Genomic DNA, 16,668 nt, shown 5'->3' with positions numbered 1-16,668 from the left:
CTGTTTACACTGTTATTCAATGTAGATACACAATTAATTGCTGAGAGAGAAATTAAATGCATTACCAATGAATTGATTTTGTTTGCTTCATTCCAATAAGAAAAGCCACCATTCTTGAGGGACTAATGGTTCTTTTCCATTTTCCTAACCACAGGGAGTAATCATACCTACACTGTCTCTGTTTCAAAAGGTGGTCATAGATCTCAGCAAGGTAAAAATTGGAGATTTGACAATATTCCAAGTGTAAAGAGTTTTGATGATTTGGAAATAGGTTTTGTATTGAAAATGGCATAAATGATTATTTTTCTTCTTTATGCTGCAGCACTTTAACTTGTAATTTCTACCCTGGTAACCCCACCTATTTAAATGAGAGCTCAATATGAGATCTTTTGTTGTCTTTGAAACCACTGGTATAAAATTTTAAATTCTTGGATATTTTTCCTCTGCCTGAGAAAGGAAGATACAGGAAATTTCATTTTTTAGTTTGGATAGCTTTATTTCATTTATATTCATGTAGCTCAAGCATCTAGTGAGTTTTGCTGGTATATAAATTAATATTTACAGGTAAAACCTTGCTGAAAATAAAATAGATTAAGTGGAGAATATTTTTCCCACAGCTTTCGTCTCTAACAAAAATGAAAAAACCCGGCACCACTCCTTTACTGAATGCCCCATCTGTCGGCTCCTTGCTGCTCTGAGCCAACATCCTCTTGGGATTGTTTGGGGCCAAGGGTCTGCATGTGAAGCAGGGTAGGTTTAGCACATGCTGGGAGAATAGGGATTTTGATTAAGACTTATATTTACCCTTAACTATTTCTCTGAATTATGGAGAACTAAAATTAAAAAATGTATTTTTGGATTGAAGTTAACAGTAAAATTTCAGCCTCTACTGATCAGTGTTATGCATAGTATGTGATAATTTTTTTCAGATATTAAATCACTGATCTAAAATATTGTAATGGTACAGGATTGATGAATAAATATTTAACACCTTATTTTTAAAAGATGTTATGTTTAATAGCATTAATAATTCATTGCAGTTAAGTGGTACAAGTTTAGATTTTGATGTAAAATATCTGCATGATAAGAATTCCCCCAGAGAATCTATGCCCATCTAGAAAATGGTTTTTTGAAAGAAAAGTAGACAGTTTTGCATTGTACTTTGTCTTAAACAACTTAGAATGAAGTTTGGTAGTAGAGTTCCATGGTTTTCAAATAAAATGGATAATACCGTATGATTCATGGATATTTGGACATTTTAAAGATGTTTCAGGAAGCTTGGCACGAAATAGTTTTTTTTTTTTAAAGTGATTATTTTTCCTCATTCTTCAAATGCTTGGAATTATGAAACCTTAGAATTGGAAGAGATTTTTGAGGTTTTCTGTTATGCCTCTCTTCCAAACCAAAATCTGTTGAAGTAAGACCCTTGATAGGTGGTGATTCAATGCTGTCTTTGTTCTTCGATTTGATTTAAACATCTCTCTGCTCAATTCTCCTGTCTTGTGCATGTCTTTTTCACGAGACAGTCCTTCAGGTGTTTAAAGACCCTGTTCTTCCTGAGCCTTCAGTTCTCCAGGCTAAACATCACCTGCTCCCTATAACAGAAACAGTGCAAGAGGTAATGTTTATTGACAGCTTCCCATATGCCAGGCACTATGCTAAACACGTAACATGCCTGATCTTATTGGATCCTTACCACAATTCTGTCAGATAGGTATGGTTTTCAGAGGAGGAACTGAGGCTTATCTGAGGTTACCTGGAAAGTAAGTGGCCATGTGATATTCAAACCTGTGTGTCTGATGGACTCAAAAGTTCATGCTTTCAACCATTGCTTTTTACTGCCTTTTAGATGATATATTTTCAAATTATTTCTGTATGGTTTCCTTTCTCTAAACACAGTCCTGCTGTTAGTTTAACCCCATTCTAAGTTAAAATAATTTTTCCTTGCCATTCTAAAAGACTGCCTTTGAGCAGGAAAATTAAGCCTTTTAATGCAGAGGACTTCAGCTCTGTAAGCCTCATACTCTCAGTATATCACTGGCTGGAATGGCAGATGGGCTGGCCAGCACATCCATGGTGGGCAGTGGCCTCAGTACAGGGATGGGGTCTGACTGCCCATGACCCCATGTATCTTCCCTGCTGCCAGAATGATCACATGGCTTCCAGAAACATTGTATTCCTTTAGCAGCATTGATGGAGCTTCCTATTGTTCCAGATGTTTTCTGAGGAGGATACTGGATAAGAGTTTGTATTATTACAGATGGTCAGAGCAGTTTATGAATCAGGAAGTTTTCCATGGAAGAAAGAGTATATCCAAAATTCTATTTTGAATCTGATGGCAGGATGTGGTGAAATTATTTGGATGTTAGGAAAACACTGTAAACGCCAAAATAAATACTTGTGGTTTATACTTACTCCTTTCCCAAACTAAAATAGGACCTGTGACAGCATTTCCTGAACACATGGGATCAAGCTCTAGATCAAATGATGAGTTGATAAAATGAACATATTCGAATTAAGTTTCTTTCATTTACTTCTCGTTTCCATGTCTAGAATCTACAGTCTAGAATGGTTGGATGGATGTATTAGGACCAGAGTGTATGTGATATTATTAATGTCAGAAAAACAAACTACTCATTTTCACCTCTGTGGGGAGAGACGAGTTCAAACCATGTCTCCTGTACCTTGGCAGAGTGAGAGTGTTGGGTTCTTTCAGCCACTGTTTTGGGGGTAGACTTGATCAGCAGCCCGACCCTGTCCCTGTCCCAGCCTCAGAGCCTCCCAGTGGTGCTGCTGAGCTTTCTCCCATCACTATACAGCCCGCCTCCTTCCTCTGTTAACCTGACTTGAGATTCCTTTCCAAGGCTCCTTTAGCCTAAACTATAAGGTATTTGACTCTACCTTTACTTTGAAAACACTTTTGATCTTTTTAGAGTTCCTCTAGGTTTTCCTATTAGATAAAAACAGCTTTTTATACCTTTTGTTTTCATGGTAATGAATTCCAGGACTGCTTTAGAAAACCACTAGCTTTGTGTACCAGTGGAAAGTTGCAGCATTATGTTACTAACACAATAAACATCAGCCTACCTGTAAGAAGCCTGCAAGCCGGTAGAAACACTGTAGCACCATGGCCACGAAATGATGTGAGCATACTATCTTTTACTGCAATAAGCAGAATTTGGAACATGAGCCCTGCATTGCAGACAAATGGCTTGGGAGCTGTAGCATGAATTCTAGTGTTCACTAATCAGCTCAAGGCAGAAAGAGCCAATTAACTTGAAGCATTAATTTTCAAATTTAACATTATATTGAAACCGTGGAACCCCATTTCCAAATTTTTTGCAACTTTCCTGAGTTTTCACAAGTGCCAGTTCTGCTCTTAGGAAGTCCTAGGTGGGAGGAGAGTCTTCCTTGGGCAATTTACTTTTTGGTGTAAGGAAGATTGTTTCCAAAAATTCTGGGAAATCTTCATGGTATTGTCTGCAAATATACCTCTTAAGAATCTCAGGTACAGATCAGAACTCAACAGAAAAACTATTAGAGTTGGCTCAAGACAGGGCAAACATAAAAAGTAGATATCCTGGGAAAAAATAGAACTGTTTTCATAAAAGGCTATAGGTTTCTGAATACGTGGAAGAAGGAATGATTGGAATTTGTTTTTTGTCAACCCTGACTCTGCCCTCTACAGCCTTCTCTTTGTTATATCATGAGTTGGGGGAGTGAGAAGCAAGGGAAAAGGCAGAAAGAACATGAGAGGTTGGACAGAAAGATTGGAGGTACGTGCCAAGTTGATTGTGCTAATTTGAAAAGAGACAATGAATCAAAGCTCCTTTTTCCCTATTGTAGATTTTAATATTTAAAGTTACCAGTGCCATTACTGATTATATTAAGATGCTTTTATGTTGATCTGATTAAAATTACATGTGAAATAATGAATGACATGTAATGTACAAATACCCTTACATTTGGAATAATGAATGACATATACAAATACCTTCCCAGATATATATCTATATGTAGATAGATATTTAAAGTATAAACATTATAAGCAACTGTAATGGAAAGTTTTTAGAAACATTCTTCTAGGAGATACAAAGTTAAGGGGCCAGAAACACAGAACAGCACGCGGTTTACTACAAGACTGTGGGGCTACCTTCTTCCCTGGAAAGATGCAGGACTCCTATCCCTAATAAAATTAAAGGGAGGTTTAACTACTCTGGAACTTAGTGTCTGTTTTATCTTAGTATTTCTAAGTCAGAAAATGTCTATTTTAAAATAGGTCTTTTTGTCTTTTTATCCTTATACGCTATAGGTAGAGTTTACCAAGGCCGACTGATTTGTACCCAGCTCATTTAAGTGTTTGGGGCACTGCTCCAAATTGTTGCGTTTCTTTCTTCCGCCTGCCCTAGCTGCATCAGATCATTCTCAAAGCCACCTTAGTTCCTTTTTTTTTTTTTTTCTTCAGCGGATAGGTTGCCCACAAAGCGTAGCTTTTGGCTTTTTGTAAACAGAATGCAAATGTACCGTTCTCCCCCAGGAGGGACCTCCGCCATGCTGAAGGTGAGCTGAGACCCTGCGCCTTGATAAGGAGCCCCTTTGGGTGTGCTGGCAGGTCAGCCTGAGGGCTTTGAGAAGAGCCTTCCATGCACACATTCACCAATGCAAGACAAAGCTCTGTGGAAAAGACGGGTGGGTTCATCCCTGTCCCACCCGAGAGGTACCCCCAGAACAGCAGAAATGACTGTGCTCCCCGCCTTGTGAAAAGGGTCTAGTTTTAAAGTGACCCTGGCAGAAGAGGGTCAGGTGCCTTCATTCCTCCTCTTCAGTTTCTCCTTGAACCTTTTCCTGCTGTTCTGTGGGTTCTTTGAACATGTTATAGAATCCAATTTTGATTTATCTATATTGCTTTAGAGTATATCTTTTGACATAGCTTTTTAAACATGTAGACATACATGATTTATCGTTGCCTACTATTATTGTCATTTTATTAGATCCAGTGAAGTATAGAAACCTAGACATGGGCCAGGCACAGGGGCTCACACCTGTAATCCCAGCACTTTAGGAGACTGAGGCGGGCAGGTTGCTTGAGTTCAGGAGTTCAGACCAGCCTAGGCAACATGGCAAGACCTTGTTTCTGCAAAAGAAAAAATTATCTCCCTTTACCCTTACAATTATATAATTGTCTTGGATATTTCTTTTGCATACCTTGAGAACCACATTAGATAGTGTTATGATTTTATCATCAACTGAATCTAGAAAACTCAACAGGAGAAGCAAACTTGATTGTATTTATCTATATTTTTGCCATGTTTTTTTCTTCCTTCCTAATGTTCCAAGACATTTCTTCTTTTATCTTTTCCTTTTTGTTTTGAGAACTTCCTTTAGTCATTATTTTAGGGCAGGTCTGCTAGTGACAAATCCTCTTCGTTTTACTTCATCTGAGAATGTCGTCCCTGAAGAATATTTTCTCTGGATATAGAATTTTGGATTGATAGTTCCTTTCTTTCAGCACTTAAAAAATGTTGCACTGCTTCCTACTGACCTCCTTGGTTTCTCCTGCGAAATCTTCTTTCATTCAAATTGTTCTTCCCCTATGGCTTCATGCATCATTTCTCTCTGGCTACTGTCAAGGCTTTTTCCTTTGTCTTTTTGTGTGACTGTGATGCATCTTGGTGTGGATTTCTTTGGGTTTATCCTGTTTGGTGCTCAGATTCTTGATGCTGTCTTTTGCCACCTTTGAAAAGATTTTAGCCATTATTTCTTCAAATACTTTTCTAGCCCCACCCTCTTTTTCCTGTCCCTCTGGGAGTCAGATGACCTACCTTTAACATCTTTTTGTATTTCAACACCTCTCTGAGGCTTAGTTCATTTTTTTCCCCAGTCTAATTTATTTTGATTGTTTATGGGTAACTGTTTTATCTATAAGTTCACAGATTTTTTTGGCCTCTGTTCTCTTTATCTTTATTCTGCTGTTGAACCCATCCACTGAGGTTTTTTTTTTTTTTTTTTTTTTTTTTTTTTTTTTACATTTCATTTATAATATATTTTGTTCCAGAGTTTCTACTTGGTTCTTCTATGTTCTGTTTCTTTGCTGATACTTCTCATTACTTTGCTAGTTCTTTGTAGTTTTTTGTTTCAAGAACATTTGCAGTTGCTCTTTGAAACCAATATCCATCTGGCTGCCAGGAGGAGGGGTCCTGTTACGGTTCTCCATGTGACCTCCACTCCCACTGTTGGAATGGCTTCATTACTGCTGAGTGGTGGCGGGTAAGACCTGATTCTCTACCAGCCTCTTCTGACACCTTTGCAGCCAAGTTGCCACCCAGCAGAGATGAAAGTCCAGCCTCCACACTCAGTCTCTCAGAAACTATCCTGGTGGGGGTGTTGGGGCTCCTCACTACTGTCTAGGTTCCCCACCCGGTCTTTGCTTGTGTGAGTTGGTCCACAGGTTTTGTGTGTGTGTGTTTGGAGTAGAGTGGTTATTATCTAAAAGTTTCCATTTTTTTTCTTCAGTCTAAAAGGAGATAGGCTGCCCGTTTCCTGGTTCTTTGGACAAAGAGAGGAGGTTTTTTGCTTATTTTTTTTTTTTGCTCTGTGTGTATTGGTGTTTCCAGGTTGCTGGCTTTTCAAGTATAGATGAGGAAATACATGAGGGAAAAACAAAATTCAGGAACTTGTTGTCATGTCATTCCCTGGGTCCTGAAGTCCTTAACCTGTTTGGCAGCTCCCCACCTTTCAATGTCTTCTTACTCTTGTTTTAGATCTAATGCTCAGTTTTTAGCTAGACCTATGGGAGAAACAGGGAAGAGAACGTTCACTCTGCCTTCCTGTCAAAGCCCCTCTTGATCCTTACGTTTGTCTACACCAGATGCTGTTCTTGTTCCACTCTCAAGGTCAGAGAACAGGGTGTGCTTTCGAGAACATCCGGCAATTCTTGTACGAAGCTTAACTTGGAACAGGAACTGCTGCAGGGTAGAACCAGTCTCAAGCACTGGAGAACAGGAGGTATAGGCAGTGAAGTAGCCTAGTCACTTGCTTTGTGGGTAGACAGATCTGGGTTCAAATCCTGTTTCTACCAGATTATTTGTTACTTAACCTTGATCAAGTTATTTAATTTCTCTGACCAATATTGTCCCTACCTGTTGTGAGGATTAGAATAGACATATTTCTGGTGCCTGGAACGTATCAGGCACTATACATGAATAACCGTTATTGTTACAAAGCAGGTTATAAGTTCTCCAGATATTTTGTCCATAATCTGATCTCTACTGTGAAAGAAACCAGTGCAAACTCATTTTCTAGGATGCTGTTTTATGTAAACAAGTCATAGTTAAATAATTCCTCCAGAGTGACAAGCCTTTTTATCCCAAATTTTGTATCCAGATAAGAATATCAGTTAGAACAAGTAGCAAGAACAATGATTCATCTGAGAAAGTAGGGTAGAGTATTTTCAAAAGCAATGGGTGGCTTGTTGGTGATTTGTGTTTTGAGACAGGGTCTTACCCTGTCACCCAGGCTGGAGTGCAGTAACGTGATCTCAGCTCACTGCAGTCTCCACCTCCTGGGTCCAGGGGATTCTCATGCCTCAGCCTCCTGAATAATTGGGACCATAGGTATGTGCCACCATGCCCAGCTACTTTTTGTATATTTTTTGCAAAGATGGGATTTTGCCATGTTCGCCAGGCTGGTCTTGAACTCCTGGCCTCAAGTGATCCACCTGCCTTGGCCTCCCAAAGTGTTGGGATTACAGGCATGAGCCACTGCATGTTGGTGATGTTAATGCTGTAATGAAAACCCTCATTCTCGTTTAAAAGATTTCACCATGTAAGAAGCAAATTAAGGGACACTGGGGGACATTTCTCTGCTTCCTAAGGAGCACTGAAGACTAAATATTTTAGGGAATGCTGCCGATAATGATTCACTGATTTCAGAGTTTCTTTCAGCTCCTAACTACAAGTCAGGTGAGAGTAGAGAGGGCAGGAGAGAAGGACTTGGTGCTTCTCCCAGGAGGAAGAGTGGACTTCTAGGCTGGAAGGGACAAGGGGGGTATTCCTGACCGAGGAACTGGATTGCATGTTGATGGGCTGTGGATAAAGATCGTCATGCAGGCCATTTGAGCACTGTGGGGCCTGGACCAGTATACTTGCTTGGAATGCTCATAGAAAACCCCAGTGTCAGGTTACATTCCCTAGAAGCAGAGCTGAATATAGGAGAATCTTAGCAAAATGAGTTATTAACAAGCATTCTCAGGAGAAAGGATGCACTTTCAGGTGAGGTCCATCCTGAGCCTGATCCTGTGGATGCTCTGAAGCATCAATCACAGCAGGATGTGTTCTGCCTTGAGGCAAGAAAGTAGGAATTTTGTATCCTTGCATCAACCAGTCTTGAGCTACAGACATCCTGGTCCTAAGTAATAATTCCCAGGCACACTTGGGCAAGGTGGCTCCATCACCCAAGAGTGGTTCTCTGAAGAAGGTTAGAGGTCTGAGGTTAGCAGTAGCACTGGTGACAGGTGGAAAAGGAATCCTGGGCAGGGCTCAAAGGGGTCTACAGCCCCAGGCTTCATCAGTGGTACCATGTGAAAACCACTGGCCTGGTAACAGGAGGGTTGGCTTGTACTCCTTAATTTTCTTTATGACCTTGAGCAAGTCGTTCAGCCTTTCTGCCTTACATGTAAATGACAGGATTGGCATAGGTAGACTTTTAAGGGCTGTTTGACTCAGGTGAGTTGATTGAGAACACTTGGTTTAGTAAGACCAGGGCTTCTTGGCCTATAGTTGGACCACAGAAACCTTCAAGAATAGCAAAGGAGGGAAGTATGAAGTTACTGCCACATGGCTAGTGGCCCAGGCAGGTGCCGTTGGGGACCTGGAAGTGAAGAGGCTTCCTTACCTTGGGGGCTAGGGACCAGAATTATACCTTCATGGGCAAATGGTGGAAGGGCTACATGGCTTGGTGACCAAGGGGACAGTAAGGAAGACCACGTGAAGGACTGAGCCTAGAAAGCAGATTCTGGGAGGAGCCAAGCTTGCCTAAGTGGTTACAATGGGATTTACTCTGGTGAGAAGTTTGGCTAAATATGTTCAGCGGCTGGGCACAGTGGCTGACAACTGTAATCTCAGCTATTTGGGAGGCCAAGGTACGGGGAGTACTTGAGCCCAGGAGTTTGAGACCAGCCTGGGAAACATATTGAGACATTGTTTCTACTTTTTTTTTTTTTTTTTTAAGTTAACTGGGTGTGGTGGCATGCACTTATAGTCCCAGCTACTTGGGAGACTGAGATGGGAGGATCATTTGGGCCTGGGAGGTAGAGGCTATAGTGAACCATGATTGTGCCACTGCACTCCAGCTTGGGCAACAGAGTGAGACCCTGTCTCTAAATAAATAAATAAATAAATAAGTAAAACATTAAAAGAATGTGTTCAGTGTCTGAACTTCAGCTTTTTGTATTCTGTCAACATTTTTTCTTGATTTTCATCCTATCCTTCATTAGATGGAAGGCTTATTAAAGATCCTTTTTTTTTTGTAATTTGTTAATGTTATTAGTAACATTTTAAGATAATTCCTTGACTTGATAGTTCTTTTACTATTACTGCAGCTTTTGCCTTGGTCAGTGGAGGAGGCATATGTTTTTGTATTTTCATATATGTCCATGTGCAGGAACTGGATAGCTCTAGGGACTAGTGAGAGAAGGTAAAGTTGGGAAGACCGTGGCAATGTCAGTCCTGGAGCTCTCCAAAGATAGTGGAGCTCCTTGCTCTACTGCAGACAGTTTCCTTCTCTAGGATAGGGTTTCTGATGAGAATATTTCATTGTTCTCTAACACAAGTGGTCAATGTTTTGCTCAGTTTCTCTTGCTGAAATAGTGGTATCGATTCAGTATATTGGGGCAGAGGGAAGGTTCCACTTTGGTGAAGCAAAAGGAAAGTCTTACCAAGGAGTGAGGTGTTTGTTTGCTGGGTCCTGCCAAGTTCAGGTATTGCTGAGTGGGTGGAGGAGTCTGTTTGCTCCCAGGTCAGTGGATCCATGGTGGTCTGCTCAGGCTTGTGCCCCTCAGATGCCTTGTCTCCCCTGGGTGGAGCTTCTGGGATGGGTATAGTGGTTCATGGCTGCATCACTGAATTTGCATAAGGCTAGTGTGGCAATGGACTCTCAAAATATCTGTGGTCATAAATAGGGACTTACTTAAAATTTTAGGCCTAGGCAGGAACATCACTTGAGGCCAGGAGTTTGAGAGCAGTCTGGGCAAACTGTGAGACCCCCACCTCTACAAAAAAATAATAAAAAATTAGCTGGGTTTGGTGGTGCATTCCTGTAGTTCAGTTGATCAGGAGGTTGAGGTGGGAGGACCACTGGAACAGGATTTCAAGGCTACAGTGAGCTAGGATCATGCCACTGTACTCCAGCCTGGGTGACAGAGCAAGACCCTGTCTCAAAAATAAAAGAATAAAATATACATGACTCTAAAACTAGTTTTATTTACAATAAAAAAATAATAATTTTAAGTACCTCAGAAGATTTAGTAAAAATAGGACTTATGGAATAATTTCTGTCATGAAAGATAAAAGTTCTTTACTGTATTTCGGTCTTGAGGTAACTTTCTGTATTTCAGTCTTGAGGTAACAGCTGACATTCTCAGGATGTGGCTTCCTTCCTTGGCTGAGATGTCACCTGGACAGATGCAGATATCACCATTTGCTACTAATGATGATTGATGTTAGTAAAAAAAAGTTCTTCTGTGTCAAGAGGGCACTTGGAAAGCAGACCATAAAGAGCAGTTCTCACCATCGGAAAGCATTTGTTATCACTCATGCTTTGATGTGGCAAACACATTGCAGTTCTTGGCATAATGAGAGGCAGGTTTCAGGAGTTACTGCTGCAACCAACTCTTACCTGCCAAACTATAAAGACAAACTATTTTGAGGATTAAAGGATGGGATCCCTCTGTGCTTTGTGGAAGCAGAGCTGAAAGGTTCATAATGACAGACAGAACCATTAGGAGGCATGAAAGAAAAAGAAGCAGCAAGGCTGAAACTGTTCTGTGCTAGAAAGGAGTTGATGCCCTTTGAACATTTAAGTTCAAATAATGTGCCATACTTTATCTCCAAAGACAACACTACTGACCCACTGTCAGTAGACCATGGGCTGTGGGTTGCTTTCCAGCAGAGGGGATGGATTTTCTTCAGTTCTGTCTGCTCATGCTTGGCAGAGATTTCCTTTGGGACCACTACCAGGCCCCAGCGAGCCCAAGCCTGGAGAAAGGGAGGCTGGATCATCATGGCTGATGCTCACTATGTACCAGTTTCCCTTCTCAGCATTTTACTGGAGTCACCTCAGTTGTCCTTCACAACCAAGCACCCTATGAAATAGCAATGCTTATTATCCTCACCTTACATAGAGGAAACTGAGGCTGAAGGAGGCAAAATAACTTGCCCAAGGCCACACAGCTAGTAAATGGTGCAGCTGGGATTTGAACTCATCAAGTCTGACGCTAGAGCTGAATGAAGCTCTTAAGCATTGTACCCTGCTGTGGTGTAGTTAGCTGTTGGCTACATGGATGCTGGAGTCCAAAGAACATGGGCTCAAATCCTGATTCCCCAGCTGGTTGCTATGTGAACCTGGGCAAATAATTCAACACCGTTGGGGCAAGAAAGGGAGTCAGAAGCCTGGGACAAATCACCACACATAAGAAGCACTCAATGCATGCTGGCCACTGTTAGTGTTTTGGTTATTGTTTTGTTTTTATCCTGGAACACAGTGAAGCTAAGAGGTAGTGATTCTCTCCTTGAGGGTGAATAAGAAGGAATTAACTGGGCATTACCAATGTTGACAACGTAGATTTCTGGGCCCCATTCATGAGGGATGCTAATGCAGTGGCTGTGGGGGGTTGGATGGTAAATGGTTGGACCCAGTCACCTGCATTCTAAAGAAGGGCTTTCAGTGATATGGAGCGATGGACTTCAGACTGGCCAGAGGTGGCATGTGCAAGGCTTTGGACTTAACCAAAATTCAGAGCTTAATTTTACAGTTGATTTGTTTAGCTATAACTGAGTGACAGAGTGGAACACAGATATTCTGTAGACTATCTCTTAATCATTAAAAAACAAAAACCAGCACAAAAGAAATCACTAAAAGGAGTCAATACATTTTACAGTTCCAGTACTGGCCAATTCAGAATGTGTGCTGGAGCAAACACAGGAGTATCTAACAGACCTGCAGAGACAGAAGGGATTTGAGAGACCCACGAGCCACATCTTGGTTTTACAGCTGCTGAAGATGGGGGTCCTCAGGGGGTAGAACAACTCTTAGAAACCATTTGATTAGATGATGGGAAAGTCTGAAACAGGACTTCGATATTTGGCCACCTGGCCATCTCGACAAGGGACCAAAACGAACCCTTTGGGAAGTTCTGTATTCCCTGAATTTGGGGTGACAGCATGAAGTAAGGAGGAATCTCACACCTGCTTGTTGCTGCGTGTGCTTTTTCTGTCTGGATGCTTTTCTGCACCATGCTTGCCAGTAACTTCCAGCTTTTCTTTAGGGCCTTTGATAAGCTGCCTTTTCAGGGACAGTTTCCCTGCCTGTGTCCTACACTTGCTCCCAACAGAGTTCATTATGCCCCCTTTGGTCACTCCTGAACCTAATGGCAGTTTTTGCACTTAGTTGACATTTTTTGCTACTGTCACCTTTCCTCTGATGCACTTAGGTGGTACAAGTAGAGCCACTCTCCTATTTTGCATGCTTGCAGACATCATTGACCATTTATCCATTTATTTATATTCATCCATATGTATACCACAGAGTACCCACTACATATGCCAGGTACATTTAGAGAATATAGAGAAAAGTAAAGAATAAATGAGAAAATATACAAATAACTTGATAATTCAAGATACTGATATGGACGATGAAGAAAATTTAAAAAGGGTGTGATGTGACAGATAAATGATATGGTGGGAGAGATCCTTTTTACGGGATCTCTAGGGAAGTGCCCTCTCAAAGTGTATCTCATTTAAGCTGAGACTCAGACGATGAGATGTGGGACCCATGTAAAGAACTAAGAATATTCTAGGTGGGAGGAGGAATATATGCAAAAGAGTTCAAGTGAGATTGAACTAGGCACCTTTGAAGAGCAGAAGGAAGCTAGTATGGTTGGAATGGAGTGAACAAGAGGAAGACTAGGAGATGGGCAGGGCCACATCTAGGAGGATTACAACCTAGGAGTAATGGGAAGCTGTTAGAGGTGCTTCAACAGGGAAATGGCATAGTGTGGTTTGTATTTTAACAGATCACTCACTTTTAATTACTGAGTCTAGGCTTGTCCTCAGATTTTTTTTTTTTTCCTTGAGACGGAGTCTTGCCCTGTTGCCCAGGCTAGAGTGCAATGGTGCAATCTTCGCTCGCTGCAACCTCTGCCTCCTGGTTCAGGAAATTCTCCTGCCTCAGCCTCCTGAGTAGCTGGGATTACAGGTGCATGCCACCATGCCCAGCTAATTTTTTGTAGTTTTTGTAGAGATGGGGTTTCACCATACTGGCCGGAATGGTCTCAATCTCCTGACCTCGTGATCCGCCCCTCTGGGCCTCCCAAAGTGCTGAGATTACAGGCGTGAGCCACCACGCCCAGCCTCAGATTCTTAATACAATGCTCCAGGAAACCTCTACTTATTGATCAATTTGCACTTAAGGCAAGAAAATTTTTAGGCATCCTAGCTAAACCCTTTGAGGGCCAAGTTCATGTTTTAATCACTTTTGTTTGCCTAGCACTTTGTACCTTGCAAAGAGCAGATTCTTGGTGAATATTTATTGTATGAATGGTTTCTGCATTATTTGATCCTTTGGCATAAAAAAGTGGCAAGGCTTTCTCTGCTGGGTGACTTTTTAGCAAGTCCACTGAATGGTAAGTGGTAGCATATTGTGAAAATTGATTGGTTGACACCTCACCTCACCTCTGCTCACGTTAAACATTTGTTTTAGTTCTAGAAAATTCAGTTGTAATTAAGCTGGAAGGTAACAGAGTAGGACCTCTTCAAAGCCCCTGAAATGACTGCCTCACTACCTGTTAAGCATCAGGTAGAGAAGGCCTGTTGAACTTTTGCTTCTAGTGTTATGAAGAATGGATATTTGGAGAAACTCTCCCAATTACACACACTGAGAAATGCTGAATGTAATATAAAAAACAACTTTTTAAATATGTAGCTAAGCTCATAAAAATTGAATGTAAATCTCTACAGAGGCAAAAATGGAGAGAGAGCTGACACCAGGGTGGTGAGTGAGGATCTAAGATATGGGCTGCCTTGGGGGTGTGTGCAGACAAACTGAAAGCTTTGGTTTTAATTGCCATACAACAGGGATGAATAGGGGTGCACTGTGGAATGGAAGGTGAGGACTTGGGCACTACAAGGTCAATGGAACTGATTAAGAGTCTGCAAAAGCCAGGAATCTTGAACATCTACACCCTCAGTGAAAAGATGGACTAGAAAAATCCATTTGGCAAAGAAAAATTGCTGTGAGAAATTGTTCTGGCCTTGGCTGGGGATGGGGAAATGTCTCTCCTGAGAATTCTGAACTCATGAAGGTTTAGGACTTAAACTCACATTATCCACATATGCTTTCCAGGAAAACGGAAACAAAAGAATTGTTAAGATAATTCCAGTTTGAGAGAGACTCAGGATTCCAGCACAATCGGAAGAGAATCCGCTTTGTAGGAATGCTCCCACAGCTGGGGCTCTTTAGAATTCTCACAGATTAAAATCAACCACGTATGACTTCCCAGTGAAAAGTTTCCAGTTACACAGGGTAAACAGGCCATCAGTGGAAACAACAAACAGTAGAATTAGACTTCCCAAGAACTTGAATTTAAGAATTATCAGTCAGAATACAAATGAAATGTCCTTAAAATATTTCTAGAAATAAAAGATGGATTTGAAAACATGAGCAAAAAGCTATTAAAAATGACTAGGCAGAATCTGAAAAGGAAACAAAATGAAATTTTGGAAATAAAATTATGTTCAAAACTGACAACTCAAAAAGGAAAAAAAAAAAAAAAAGGTTTTAACATTTGATGTGCTTTGGCTCTGTGTCCCTGCCCAAATCTCATCTCCAATTGTAATCCCCCACCTGTCAGGGGAGGGACCTGGTAGGAGGTGATTGGATCATGGGGGCAGATTTTCCCCATGCTGTTCTTGTGATAGTGAGATCTCATGAGATCTGATGTTTAAAAGTGTGGCACTTCCCCCATCACTCTCCTCCTGCTGCCATGTAAGACGTGCCTTGCTTCTCTTTCATCTTCTGCCATGATTGTAAGTTTCCTCAGGCCTCCCCAGCCACTTGGAACTGTGAGTCTATTAAACCTCTTTTCTTTATAAATTACCTTCTCTCAGGTAGTTCTTTATAGTAGTGTGAAAACAGACTAATACAACATCCAAATATATTTTTCTGAAAACCACTGATAAGAGTTTGAGTTTATTATACTGTTAAATTATATGCACAGTTTAAAAATCATAAGGATATACCATGATAACTTTCCATAAATTAATGTACTATGTAACCAGCATTCAGATCAAGGAACAGAAGATTACCAGTATCTCATAAACCCCCTTTCCATTACCTTCATGTAATCTTTTACTCCAAGGTCAACCAGTATTACTCCAAGGTTAACCAGTATCCAAAATAGGGGTGTGACTATTATACAAGTATCCTGAATTCTAACACCATTTTAATTTTGCCTGTTAAAAACAAAAACATTTTATTCATGGATTTATATACTATATAATCTTTTGTATATGACCTTTGTCTCTCAACATATAAAAAAGGATAAATGAACATCATATTTTTCCATATAGTTATACTTTTCTTATTTAATTTAGTATTCTATTGTGTGAATATGCCACAATTTATTCCCTTCTACAGCTGTTGGGCATTTGGGTAATTTTCAGTTTAGGGCTATCATTTATTCCTGTTGGGTTTATTCTTAGGAGTAGAATTGCTGGTGACAGAGTATGCATGTATTCAGCATTAGTAGAAATTACCTAATGGTTTCCAATATTTTTCTAAACCAGATGAAATCTTGTGTGGAAGTTCAATAAACAAAACCATATTCAAGACATCAAAACAAAGTAAACATAAAACCTAATGGGGTGGATGGATGGATTAACAGTAGATTGGATCTAGTGAAGAAAGAATCAGTGATTTGGAAGATAAATATGAGATATTACCCAGAATGCAGCACAGAAAAAACAAAAGGATAGGAAAGGAGACTAAGAGATAAAGGATAAAATTAGAAGACCCACTTTATGTGTTAATTGAAGAAAGCTCAGTAGAATGGAGTCAGGGAAAGAGAACCTAAAATTAGCCAACTCAGTATTATCCAATACTGTGAGCTACACACATAATTTAAAATTTTCCAGTGTATAATATGTTTTTATTTAACTTGATATATGCAAAATATTTCAGCAGGTTGATATAAAATTACGGAGGTATTTACATTTGTCATACTAAGTCTTCAAAATCTAGTAGGTGATTTTGTACTTAGCACATCTCAGTAGTTTAGGCTAGCCACATGTCAAGTGCTCAGTAGCCACATATGGCTGGTGGCTACCATAATAGTGCACATGTAAGGTGCACATCTAGGGTGTATAAGGGAAGGTAAATTGAGTGAAGGTCCAGGTA

At 40.4% G+C, this 16,668-nt stretch overlaps 1 protein-coding gene and 1 long non-coding RNA gene across 3 annotated transcripts in view; one reads left to right on the top strand and one right to left on the bottom strand.

Moving 5' to 3' along the window:
• The window catches only part of GRM8 (glutamate receptor, metabotropic 8), an 830,459-nt gene that overhangs the window by 22,538 nt on the left and 791,253 nt on the right, over window positions 1-16,668 (top strand). The gene's annotated exons all lie outside the window — the stretch shown is intronic.
• On the bottom strand, window positions 58-14,721 carry LOC105518675. The gene is made up of 3 exons (XR_001002866.1): window positions 14,595-14,721; window positions 10,186-10,427; window positions 58-1,595 (listed from the first exon to the last, which is right to left on the bottom strand). It is a non-coding gene; the product is annotated as an uncharacterized LOC105518675 (long non-coding RNA).

Source organism: Colobus angolensis, unplaced genomic scaffold, assembly GCF_000951035.1.
Source record: "Colobus angolensis palliatus isolate OR3802 unplaced genomic scaffold, Cang.pa_1.0 Scaffold326, whole genome shotgun sequence".
In the NCBI taxonomy this organism is placed as follows: Eukaryota; Metazoa; Chordata; class Mammalia; order Primates; family Cercopithecidae; genus Colobus; species Colobus angolensis.
This window is presented reverse-complemented; position numbering and strand designations above follow the sequence as displayed.